Source organism: Achroia grisella, unplaced genomic scaffold (genome assembly GCF_030625045.1).
Source record: "Achroia grisella isolate CSIRO2021 unplaced genomic scaffold, CSIRO_AGI_Agris_v1 utg918, whole genome shotgun sequence".
NCBI classification, from domain to species: Eukaryota; Metazoa; Arthropoda; class Insecta; order Lepidoptera; family Pyralidae; genus Achroia; species Achroia grisella.
The window spans coordinates 2,549,254-2,561,841 of NW_026713067.1; the positions used below are offsets into that span (position 1 = coordinate 2,549,254).

Below are 12,588 nucleotides of genomic sequence, written 5' to 3' on the forward strand. Positions count from 1 at the left end.
CTTTCGTTAATTATAATTTGTATTATAATACATTTAACTAAGCTTTTGGGTAAATTGAAAAGAATGTTGGTAATAAAAATACACGTGAATCGAAAATAACGTGACTTCTGCACTGTGGCAACATTTTTAGTTATGGCCGATGTTTGTGATGGAAAACATCGTTAGTCGTTTCGTTGCCGAATTTTAGTGTTGAAATAAATCAAGATTAATAATCGGTTTTTAAAAGTGAATTTTAAAAATACGTAAATACATTTTATTGTGAATTAGTGTTAGTGACTAAATCGGTGTTAACGGATATCGAAATGTTTGTTGTGTCCTTCTAGTAATAGGCTCTGTGTTAAAATCTATTGGATTACGGTTTTGGTGTTTATTTAATTGTTGTGAACTACAGGTGAGTTGTTGGCTATTTATGTTTTATATTTTCTGCAATGTGTTTGCGGGACTGGTTTTATTGCCACGAACGCTGTGTAGCGTGTTATGTCGCCGAGCGGCCGGGTTTCCTCGTACCGAGATAACGGCAGATTACGACAGATTGTACAGATTCTGATAAAATTCTTTTGCATCGTGACATTGAAAAGCTCTCCACGCGAGTCTGGTTACCGGGTTTTCAATGTATAATACAAATTTTTACATATATTCTCAGCTCTCGCTAAGAACCAGAATCCAGTGCGCAATTCAATTTTATGCTCTATTTACTAAATAAAAAGCTTTTTTATACGAGAAATTTGAGTGAGAGCTATTTACATGCTATTACTCACTTTATAGCGGCCAATTTATAAGTAATGTGTAGTTTCTTTTCTTACACCAATAGTCCAATCAAGCTATGTAAGTGTAAACGTAAGGAAAGTGAAATTACGTATAACCGATTATGTAGGTATATTAACTCATTTTACACAGTAAATAAATTGTTTTGTTTAATTATTTATATTGGAAAATGCAGATTAGATTATATAATTTTATCTAAATGTGAACATACTTGTGTTTATCCAGTAATATACAGTTATCATATCAAATACTTAAAAACTGTAGTGTCAGGTTATATAAATAACATTCAGGCTTATTATGAAACTGTAAAATAATGTGATATAATTTAGATAACAGTCATTTAACTAAATTAATTATTTAAGAGGATGTTTCCTCATGGATTTAGCCTTTCGTTATAAATATTGCAACAATTTATTTTGTGTACTTTTATGTATAAGAGATCTACACTACACAAAATTTATATGTATAGTCTGCAACTTTGTCTGCGAGACCATAATAGATTGGGCTAAACATAGTCATTAATGTCATTCTAAGTCTGAAATGAACATGGAATACTATTTTATATGTATATGCCAATTAATGATTAGTGAAATAGTTAAAGAAGCATAAACATTCACTATTTTTCTTTATTATTAATCTTAAGTTACCCCAGTAGCTGGGTAAAGATCTTCTCTGATTCTTTTAATCACTCTCAATTCTACACTTTTCTTATTTGAAATATTAATAATTAGACTTATTTAGTCATACTATTATGAGTTAATTAAATAGTAACAGATGGAGGTTATTCTATATTTAACAATTATTTCGTAATTATTTATAACCAAGTGACTGAACATGTATAAATATAGATTTATATTACCACTATCAAAGTGATTAACTGAGTGTGTATTAGTATATGTGATAAATATATTTTCCGTTAGACAATTTTTTCATGTACTTGCAATGGCAATCATAGACAATAAGTGATACCTATAGACATAAATAGCAGCCATGGATATCATAAAATCGAGTTATAACAATTGTTTAACATCAGGTTTAACATCATGTCATGTTGCCCTCAATGGTTACCCCCTGGATACCATTGTTATAAAATCCTGGTGTATTTGTCATGTTGGGCTACCTGACCTAACCTCATGCTCATCTTATTATCCTCCACTGCGAGATATACTTATCATATCATCTACTTATATTATATGAGTAAACGATGATATGAGGAGCAGGAAGTCAGGTAAGTTAGGCTATCATGAGGAATTCAACAGGTGTTTGCCATGGTGGATTCTGGTGAGATCCAATGTAGGTCAACCTGATGTGACAAATTAGCAAGACGTCTCTCCCATTCCTAACAGTCCCATTCCCCGCAAGCTTACATAAGTTTAATTCACAACATAATTAAAATAAGTTATACATTTCAATAGTGATAATAATATCCTTGGACAATTCACACAGTGCCATGTAGTCCCAAACTGAACAGATCCTGTTATATATTAGAGAACTGATATTTAAGGTTGGCAACGCGCATGTGACACCCCCGGTGTTTCAGGCGTCCATAGCCTGCGGTAACTGTTAACCGCCAGATGGGCTGTCTGCTTGTTTCCCACCAATGTGGTATAAAAAAATATACACAAAGATACATAATATACACACAGAAAACACTTAGACAAATCATTACAGATAATCATACTCAATGTTTGCTATTAAAATACATTTCTATTATTATTATTCCAACAGAGATAACACTCCCAAGTTCCAACTGTTCAATTACATTACTACATCAATCTGTGTCCTACACACCCACACACAAGGTCTTTATGCAATGCCTATAATTAGCACTTAAGTATTTTGTTTGTAATATATACACATATACATACTCGTCTCATCTGTAAACAACTTGGTAAGCAATATTCAAGGTTTAATTTAACATTTAGGATATTTGTTTTTCTAACTGACTACTGTTAAACTAATTTTCGATACTCAATATCTTGTTTTTTAGTAATAATGTATTATTCATTAATATAAGTTCTTTTAATAATTGTATGTGTTAAAATAAATGAAAAAATAAATAAATAATATGACACATTCATTCATATAATTTAAATATTGTTATTAGTTAAAACTAAACACTGGAAGCATATAATCAAGTTCATACAAAAATATCCAATAATCTGTTATAAGTAGGCTTCAATTCTCATTGATAAAGATAAGATAGTTTTGCTGATTATTTATGAGAATATTTGCAATATTCTAAATAGTAAGATGGATAATAAGCGTAAAAAGTGTTTAAACGTTTTAAGGGTGCCTTGGGAGTATTTACGATACATAATAATCGCTAGAGACAATTCACATAGCGCCTTATACTTCCAAATTTAGCAGAGCTTATACTGGGAATTAAGGAATACCTACATTTTTTTTTTAATGTACAAAATACCCAGATCCTCCCAATATCCCAGACCTTATCAAATTAGATGATAATTTTAGCAATAGATTGTGTTTACATTAATCGGCCATAGTGGGTGTCCAGTAATAACGTGATGTTTTTCAGCAACTTATTTATTTCAGGCTAGTAGGTATGTTAGTCTACATACATATGAATGAATAATATAAAACTATGATCTTGAAATTGATATTGCAATTTTAACCCCGTCAAAATAATAAATAATAATAATAAATAAATAACCCTAAACAATTACGAGGCGCCATCCAGTTCCACGGTACGCAGAGCTTATGTTGTGGGTACTAGACAACTGATACGTATACTTTTTTTTTTGTAAATACATACATAATATAAATAGAATACACCCAAACCGATACAAACAATCATACTCATGAATACAAATGTTTGCACCGTGCGAGGAATCGAACTCGCGACCATCAGAAGTAAAGCTGTGTGCTAAACCGCTAGACCACCGCGGCCGTCTGAAGAAGCAGTATTCCGGTTGCGCTATGACGTCACGTGATGTTATAAGATCCGTCCTTCACCAGGACTCGAACGTGCGCTCCATTAACACGCTGTCAGACGGGGTATGCGTTCAATCTCCGTTTGTATCAACATTCAGTCTATTGACCGCCATCAGACGTAACCTAATTGGCACTCGTCCATCTTCAATTCATAAATTTACACCTCGAAAACTTTTTTATCTAACCTAGCTTCGTAATTAGAGGCACTTTACTGTAAAAATATATTTAGGAAGCTCATTATTTTAATTATATCAACTCATCTTTATATCTATGTATATAAAAAATATATACAGATATACATCCACGGCTTTGGTGTGGTCTAGCGATTTAGCACAACGCCTTACTTCAAATGATCGCAGATTCGATTCCTCGTACGATGCTAACATTTGTATTTATGTATGATTGTTTTTATCGGTCTGGTATATGTATATTATGTTTGTATTTAAAAAAAATATCTATTTATTTAATATAGTTTAATATAGTTGTCTAGTACCCATAAAACAAGCTGTGCTTATCTTGAACCTAGATGGCGCTGTGTGAATTGTCCTGAGATATTATTATTATGACCTACTTGTCTGAACTAATATTATACAGATGAAAGTTTAGATTTTTGTTTATAATTCATGTACTCAGAAAATACTTAATCGATTTAATTAATTCACGTATAGAAACTATGTTTTTACGAGAATTGGTACACACGGCTGTGCTTAATGGTATACGCTGGTATGGCACCAGTGGAAGATGATAGGATGAGCATGGTTTCAGCCTTATTGTAACGGTACATGTGTCCTTTGATTATTGTTTGTACCTCTTCTTTATTGTACTGCAAATAAAGTATATATCTACCTTGCTTACCATTACAACCATACAAACAAATACTGGTAATTTAGTTTATCATATAATCCATTAACACAAGCCCACAATAATTGGGCCCCGAACCGTATTCCTTACAGTAATCTTTTCATTTTCCTTTTCACAAGGGAATTCTCTATCTAATCTACCTTTCGCTGTGTTAATGGAATTTGGGAATAGGGTATGCCAAGTCGCTCGGAAACGTGACGAGCTCTAGTCGCTGATATAGCATTAACATATGCCTGATCGAGGGAAGGGGATTGTTAGTAATGTATATTATTAAACCCCATTGCTAGCAATGTACAATGTAAGATTGACCTTCACGCGGTTCCCCTTGTAAACTATTAAGTTAAATTTCTGGTGAATTTGCCATGATGGGCTAATTAATTGACCTAATACTCACCTTCCTTCATCCTTTACTGATGGTCTAGCGGTTTAGCCTAACGACTTGCTTCTGATGATCGCGGGTTCGCGTCACACATACAAAGTCACATATTTGTATTCATAAGTATGATTCTTTGTATAGGTCTGGTGTTTTCTATGTATAAGATGTATGTATTTACGATAAAAAAAAATACTTATGTATTTGGTGGTCTAGCGGTATAGCCCACCGACTTGCTTCTGATGGTCGCGGGTTCGATTCCTCACACGATACAAACATTTGTATTCATGAGTATGATTCTTTGTATAAGTCTGGGTGTTTTCTATGTATATTACGTATGTATTTACAAAAAACGTATCAATGTATTTATATTAGTTGTCCAGGACACAAGCTCTGCTTAGCTTGTCTTGAGATATTATTACTAGTAGTGCCCGCGGTTTCACTCGCGTTAAGTTACAATAAAAATATACCCTATATGTTATTGTAATGCATAAGCTATATTACCATAAAGTTTCATCAAAATCCGTTCTATAGTTTTTGCGTGAAAGAGTAACAAACATCCACACTCACAAACTCTCGCGTTTATAATATTATTAGAATTAAGATACATGTATTATATGACGTCTGTAAAATGCATCATCAATATATGCGCAATCGTGAACGGACGTTGGACGTTTGTCAAGAATTATAAAAAATATTTGCAACTAACGCCAGCAGTGACACAAGCTGTGTTTGCTATAATTCCATCGGGCCTACGTTTGTCTTAATAATACTCCAATACACGTACCAACTGATAACGCTTAATTCTAATGCGACATTTAACATGTTTGTTTGCTTGACTGTCGCAGGAGAATGTTATCATGTTTATATTTAATTACGTACTCCATTATACATATATTCCAAACGGCTTCTACGGTTTAGCGGTTTAGCACACCGCTTTAGTTCCGATGGTCGGGGGTTAGATTCCTCGCACGCTGCAAATATGTATTCATGATTATGATTGTTTGTATCGGTCTGGGTGTTTTCTATGTATATTATGTTTGTATTTACACCCAAAACAAATTAAGTATTTCTATCAATTGTCTAGTAACCATAACACAAGCTCAGCTTACCGTGGAACTAGATGGCGTTGTGTTAATTGTCCAAGGTTATCATTCTGTACTATCGTACAGTCAGACACGATAGACGATAGATCTTCTGGAAAAGGGTCAATTTATTATAGTTATATTCCAAAATTGTGAAGTCTATAATATCTTTGCAATAAATTTAAGTATTAAATAAGGATGAACCTTTCATTATATGAGATTAATGATGTTTGTAATAAGTTTGACGACCTCGGTGGTCTAGTGGTTTAGCACACCGCTTTACGTCCGATGGTCGCGGGTACGATTCTTCGCACGGCACAAACATTTGTATTCATGAGTATGATTGTTTGTGTCGGTCTGGGTGTTTTATAGGTATAATATGTATGTATTTACGAAAAAAAAAATCTATATATTTATATCAGTTGTCTAATACCCATAACACAAGCTTTAGCTAGCTTAACTTGGGTCTACGTGGCGCTGTGTGAATTGTCTTGAGATTATAAAAAAAGAAAAATTTGTTCATAGTTTACTACAATCATGTATTTCACGCTTTGGTTATACGTTACATATATTTTTACAGTTAAGAAGTTTCGGTCGAAGGGTGAGATAACAAACAAATTAGGGGGTATGGAGGGATGACACTTTAGTCCTGTGGAATGGTAACGGTATAGGTGATATATAATGTATATGGGTAACGGTTGCAGTTACAGTTACAGGATAAAGATCTCATTTATCTTACATTGTTAAGAGTAAAATTGGGCAATTATTGCTCTCGTTCCGGGAATGAAAAACAATGAAGACTCCACGGCAACTTTTGTTTTGTTATCGATGAAATAATGATTTTCAGGAATCACATCGATTCCTCAAAATGAAATGTAATCTGGTAATGCTTGTATTAATCGTGACAGTATAATTACTTTTTATAACCGGTAATTATTAAGCAATAATAATTACGTGGTTTACGTTATTTGGGGTATTATAAAATGTCGTTTCAAATTGACTAATGACCGACTAATGATTTCTACAAGGACCGTACCATTACTTAATGATGTATAAAATGATTGTGTTCTATTAAGTTAATGAAAGTCGCGGTAAGTAAAATAAATTTAATTAATTGACTAAACGGTATATTAAATAAAAAGATAAGAATTTATTTGCATTAAGATGCATAAACGAAATATCTCCTTTGGAAAGTAAACACTATGTCCTGAAGAGATAAAAATCTTCGCTCCTAAGAGTAGGTCCTTCAATTCTACCTGACGGGACTAAGTAGCGGACTTTGAAAAAGGGCGAGCATAATAGATCCATGTAGGTCGCAGTGCTACAGGTCTTATCTTATAAAGTTCTGAGTTCTAGAGTTCTTTATAATCAATTAAAAAAAAAACAAATTTTAAAAAAAGCTAAGTTCACGCAGCGCACGAAATCACGAAAATCACAAAAACTTTACAATAGTTCTATAGTTCTCTATCCTATATCAATAGTTCTAGCGATTAAAACGAACAAAAAAATTATAATTCATATAAGAAAAGATCAATCCGACGCGAGTTCTAGCCGATCTGATAATAGTTCTGGGCAGCATTCTCCGAGTTCTACAGAAAAGCTTCATAACTTTTTCCTGTGAAATTATTATTTTCCAAATTATCGAACTGAGTTCTATCGAAAAGTCTAGCAACTTTTCCTGTAAAATCATTATTTTCTAAATTATCGCCATTTTGAACTTTTAAAGATATTTGGAATATTGCGATAATTTGGAAAATAATTATTTCACAGGAAAAGTTACTAGACTTTTCGATAGAACTCAGGTAACGCTATCCAGAACTCCGATCAGATCGGCTAGAACTCGTCAAAAGAAAAATTCTCCTACAAGTCAGTCTCGAAAAGTAAAAAATGGCGATAATTTGGAAAATAATTATTTTACAGAAAAAAGTTACTAGACTTCATAGAACTCAGGTAGCGCTATTTTCCAGAACTCCGATCAGATCGGCTAGAACTCGTCAAAAGAAAAATTTCCTACAAGTCAGTCTTGAAAAGTAAAAAATGGCGATAATTTGGACAATAATTATTTCACAGGAAAAAGTTACTAGACTTTTGATACAGGTAGCGCTACCCAGTCCGATCAGATACTAGAACTCGTAAAAAAAAAATTCTCCTATAAGTCAGTCTTGAAAAGTAAAAAATGGCGATAATTTGGAAAATAATTATGTGTTACTAGAATAGAACTCAGGTAGCGCTAGAACTCCGATCAGATCAGCTAGAACTCGTAAAAAAAAAAATCTCCTATAAGTCAGCCTTAAAAAGTTAAAAATGGCGATAATTTGGAAAATAATGATTTTACAGGAAAAAGTTACTAGACTTTTCGATAGAACTCAGGTAGCGCTACCCAGAACTCCGATGAGATCGACTAGAACTCGTAAAAAAAATTCTCCTATAAGTCAGTCATGAAAAGTTAAAAATGGCGATAATTTGAAAAATAATTATTTCACAAGAAAATGTTAGTAGACTTTTCGATAGAACTCAGGTAGCGCTACCCAGAACTCCGATCAGATCGACTAGAACTCGTAAAAAAAATTCTCCTTGAAGTCAGTCATGTTAAAAATGGCGATAATTTGGAAAATCGTAGAGTTTTCTAGCGCTACCCAGAACTCCGATCAGATCAGCTAGAACTCGTAAAAAAAAATCTCCTATAAGTCAGCCTTAAAAAGTTAAAAATGGCGATAATTTGGAAAATAATGATTTTACAGGAAAAAGTTACTAGACTTTTCGATAGAACTCAGGTAGCGCTACCCAGAACTCCGATGAGATCGACTAGAACTCGTAAAAAAATTCTCCTATAAGTCAGTCATGAAAAGTTAAAAATGGCGATAATTTGGAAAGTAATTATTTCACAGGAAAAATTACTAGACTTTTCGATAGAACTCAGGCAGCGCTACCCAGAACTCCGATCAGATCAGCTGGAACTCGTATTTTTTTTTTTGTAGATTTATATTTTTTGCAATAACTTGCAAAATAATTATTTCCAGGAAAAAGTTATGAAGCTTTTCTGTAGAACTCGGAGAATGCTGCCCAGAACTATTATCAGATCGGCTAGAACTCGCGTCGGAAATTGATCTTTTCTTATATGAATTATAATTTGGACGCGGCGAAACTTCAAAAATCGATTTTTTCGTTTTAATCTAGAACTAGAGCTAGAGCTAGAACTATTGATATAACTGATAGAGAACTGTAGAACTATTGTAAAGCAAGCTAGAACTCCGAAGAAATTTGTGATTTTCGTGATTTCGTGCGCTGCGTGAACTTAGCGCACGATTTTTTAAAATTTGTTTTTTTTTAATTTAAACATCGGAACTATTTAAAATGATTATAAAGAACTCTAGAACTATTCAAAAGGATGTCAGAACTCTAAAAAAAAAATCGATTTTTGAATATCGTGTGCCAAGTTCACAGGACCTAAAGATTGTACTATGAGTAATAGTACACAACTAAGAGAAATATTCGAATATGTTATTATAAATACATGACTTTCATAGAAAATACTACACAAACAACCATACTCAGATATACAAATGCTTGTTGCAATTATGGTATAGTATATTAGTGCTAGAAAACATAACTCGCAAAAACGTTGCTTTTCGTGCTTGTCTGTCATTCATAATAATGTTGTTAGGTCGTGAAAAACCGACGTCAGTCTGATTATTAAGAACTAGCTAACCCACGCAACTTCGTCTGTCACACACGTACTTGCTTTATCGTTATATTTCGCCAATTTCCATAATATCTGCTTATTATAGCTATATGTGTTATTCTGAAGTATAAGCTATATTACTGTAAATTTTCATCGAAATCTGATCCGAGGTTTTTGTGTGAAAGAGTAGCAAATATCCATCCACACACTACATACCACACATACTTACAAACTTTAGCGTTTATAATATTAGTTAGATAACTTTAAAAGTACGGTTCAGATATTTATACAAGATATGGAACCATTTGAGAAGCATCAGCTTTGAAATAAAGAAAATCAACGAAATCTGTTTACGCTGAATAAGTTTTGAGGTAACATACAAGCTATACAATTGAATTAAGAACCTCTTTGAAGTCAGTTGAAACAAGAGGGTTATTGTAGCGATTACTTTTGGGTTTTGTAACACCGCATATATCCGTCATTGGGTTCAATCCCCGCTCGTGACGAAAATTCGCTCGGCTCGTTAATCATAATACTGCCACGTGTGTCAACGGCTCAATGGCCTCGACACCACTGTTTAGTTCAGATTTACACGATTACAGCGCCCCTGCGATCGATTCCATGTCCAATTCAAACAGAGATAGAAATTACGACGGCCTGAGCCGAGGTTCGAACCCCAAGCGGTGCCCTCAGACTAAAGTCGTATCCGTCAGGTGGGAGTTGGCTTTCAGCCGCTCCATAAGACCTTCCGAGGGTTTTTTTTATGGATGATAATGGAATGTAGCACCCGTCTGTGCTAACGGTTTACGCTGTCGGGGCACCAGTGGAGGACGTGGACAAATTCACTAAGAATTTATCACGATGGTTTCCAGGGGGAACCGCGTGGAAAGGTACATTGCTAGCAATAAGATCCTCAATCCATATTACTAACAATACCCTTTTCCACCCTCCTTCCGGAGATTTGGAATGCTATCTGCACTCGCCTCTATCGTCTGGTGAAGCTGTAAAGATCAGCTGCGGCCAACAGCATTAGAGTAGTCCGAAAAAAAAAACGGTTACAGCGATCTCGCAGTTTAGTGATCCATTTTTTTGTTCTAGGTAACATAAATAGCAATAAAGCTGACCGCCTGATGCTAGAGTTTTTTTATATAACTAGTGTAATGGATCGCTAGACTGTACGGGTGTCTAAATGATGAAAACACGTAGATTATAATATATACAAATAAAGAAAATTGAAATGATTGTTTGTAATTATAAAATTAACAGCTTTTCTTAATAAAAATAAAAAAAAAATGTTTGTCTGTCTGTTTTTGCTGATCTCTGAAACGGGTGGACCGATTTTGACAGGACTTTTACTCGCAGATAGCTAGTCTTATAAGGAGTAACTTAGGCTACGTTTGTTTTAGAAATTCTATTTATTTTAATGAATAGATATTGCTGCGTCAGCACTGTTTAACAACAGATAGATATAAATAATTTTATATTTTAATATAAAACAGACCAATAAAAGCTATATTTATTACTTAATACGATGGTATGTGTTGTTCGAGAATCAAACATGCGAAGATGGGGCAATTAAACTGCTGAACCATCGCGGCACAAAACCCTTTGCCAAAATTACAGTTAACAACAACAGGTAACTTAAAATAGCTGCCATAATGACTGTGGAAGTGCGCTCCAACGCTGCTCTTACAACACACTCTATTTCCGGAAACGCATAGAAATTAGGACGTGCGCCATCCTACATTCTGCAATAAGCCTTGCGATGCGCATGTTTTTTTATATCATCCGGATTTATTTTTTGTGATAAGATTATTTACTTTTTAATAGAACCATATATTCGAACCTATTTTCTATTTAATTAATGTAAAAAAGGAACTTACCAAAGTTCTCCTATGGAGGGAACTTTCATATAGATTTAGACTTTGTATACTATGTACTTTGTTCATAACTAGTTACCCGCCCCGGCTTTACACTGGTGTACATGTATTATACATATCGTATACACCTCCCTCTTGAATCACTCTATCTATTCTGAAAACTGTATTGAAATTCGTTGCGTAGTTTAAAAGGTCTAAGCCAACAGAGAGCGGGAGCGTAGGGTTAGGTATAAAATTAAATCGCTCCCGCTCTCTGTAAACATAACTAATCTATGTAAAGATAACTGTCGAATCTGTTTTGGCTGTACAAATTCTTTGAACGTTTCTTTCGAGACATTCCATAATTTGAAAAAATGTGATAAAAGATTATATTTACTCCGAAGTAGAATTTGTAAGATGTCGTTTTTGTTGTTGGACATCTCGTGTCCTATTTCAGCTGATAAGAAGATCGTTTTGAAATATAACAGTGAAATTATAGATATGTACGTACTCTCTGAAGGGCTATCAGCTTGTTTGCCAACTCAGTTAGACGTAAATTGATTATATGGGTATTAGTTTTTATAAATATAAATAATACTCTTTATTAAACAAAATTTATAAAAAATAACTTATATAAAAAATTGCTAACAAAAGGCGGCCTTATCGCTCAAAGCAATCTCTTACAGTAATAAATAAAATCTTACAATAACAAAAATAAATTCGGACTGACCGGTGCAATTTTGTATCTAATATAATATTGTTAAGTTATTATAATATTGTACAGGATTTCTTGAGTTGGCACTAATGGAATATTGTCTAATGAGATGGAATGTTATTGTGACAATTTGCTAAAAATTACTATAATATATAATCCAAATTTTATAGCCATAAAAAGAGCATGCAAATTAAATTGTAGTTGTGCCAAATGACAATGTAATGTAAAATTAATGGTACAGTTACTAAGAAAAGAAGTAAATAAGTATATTAAAAATAGAAAAAGTATAATTT

The 12,588-nt window shown here is 33.5% G+C and overlaps 1 protein-coding gene across 1 annotated transcript in view; it reads left to right on the top strand.

Annotated features, from left to right (window-relative positions):
* Positions 1 to 142: 142 nt before the first annotated feature.
* The window catches only part of LOC131853935 (protein kinase C and casein kinase substrate in neurons protein 1), a 124,734-nt gene continuing 112,288 nt past the window's right edge, over positions 143 to 12,588 (top strand). The window contains exon 1 of the mRNA XM_059205024.1: positions 143 to 391. The gene's annotated coding sequence lies outside the window, so the exon portion shown is untranslated. The remainder of the gene's footprint in view (positions 392 to 12,588) is intronic.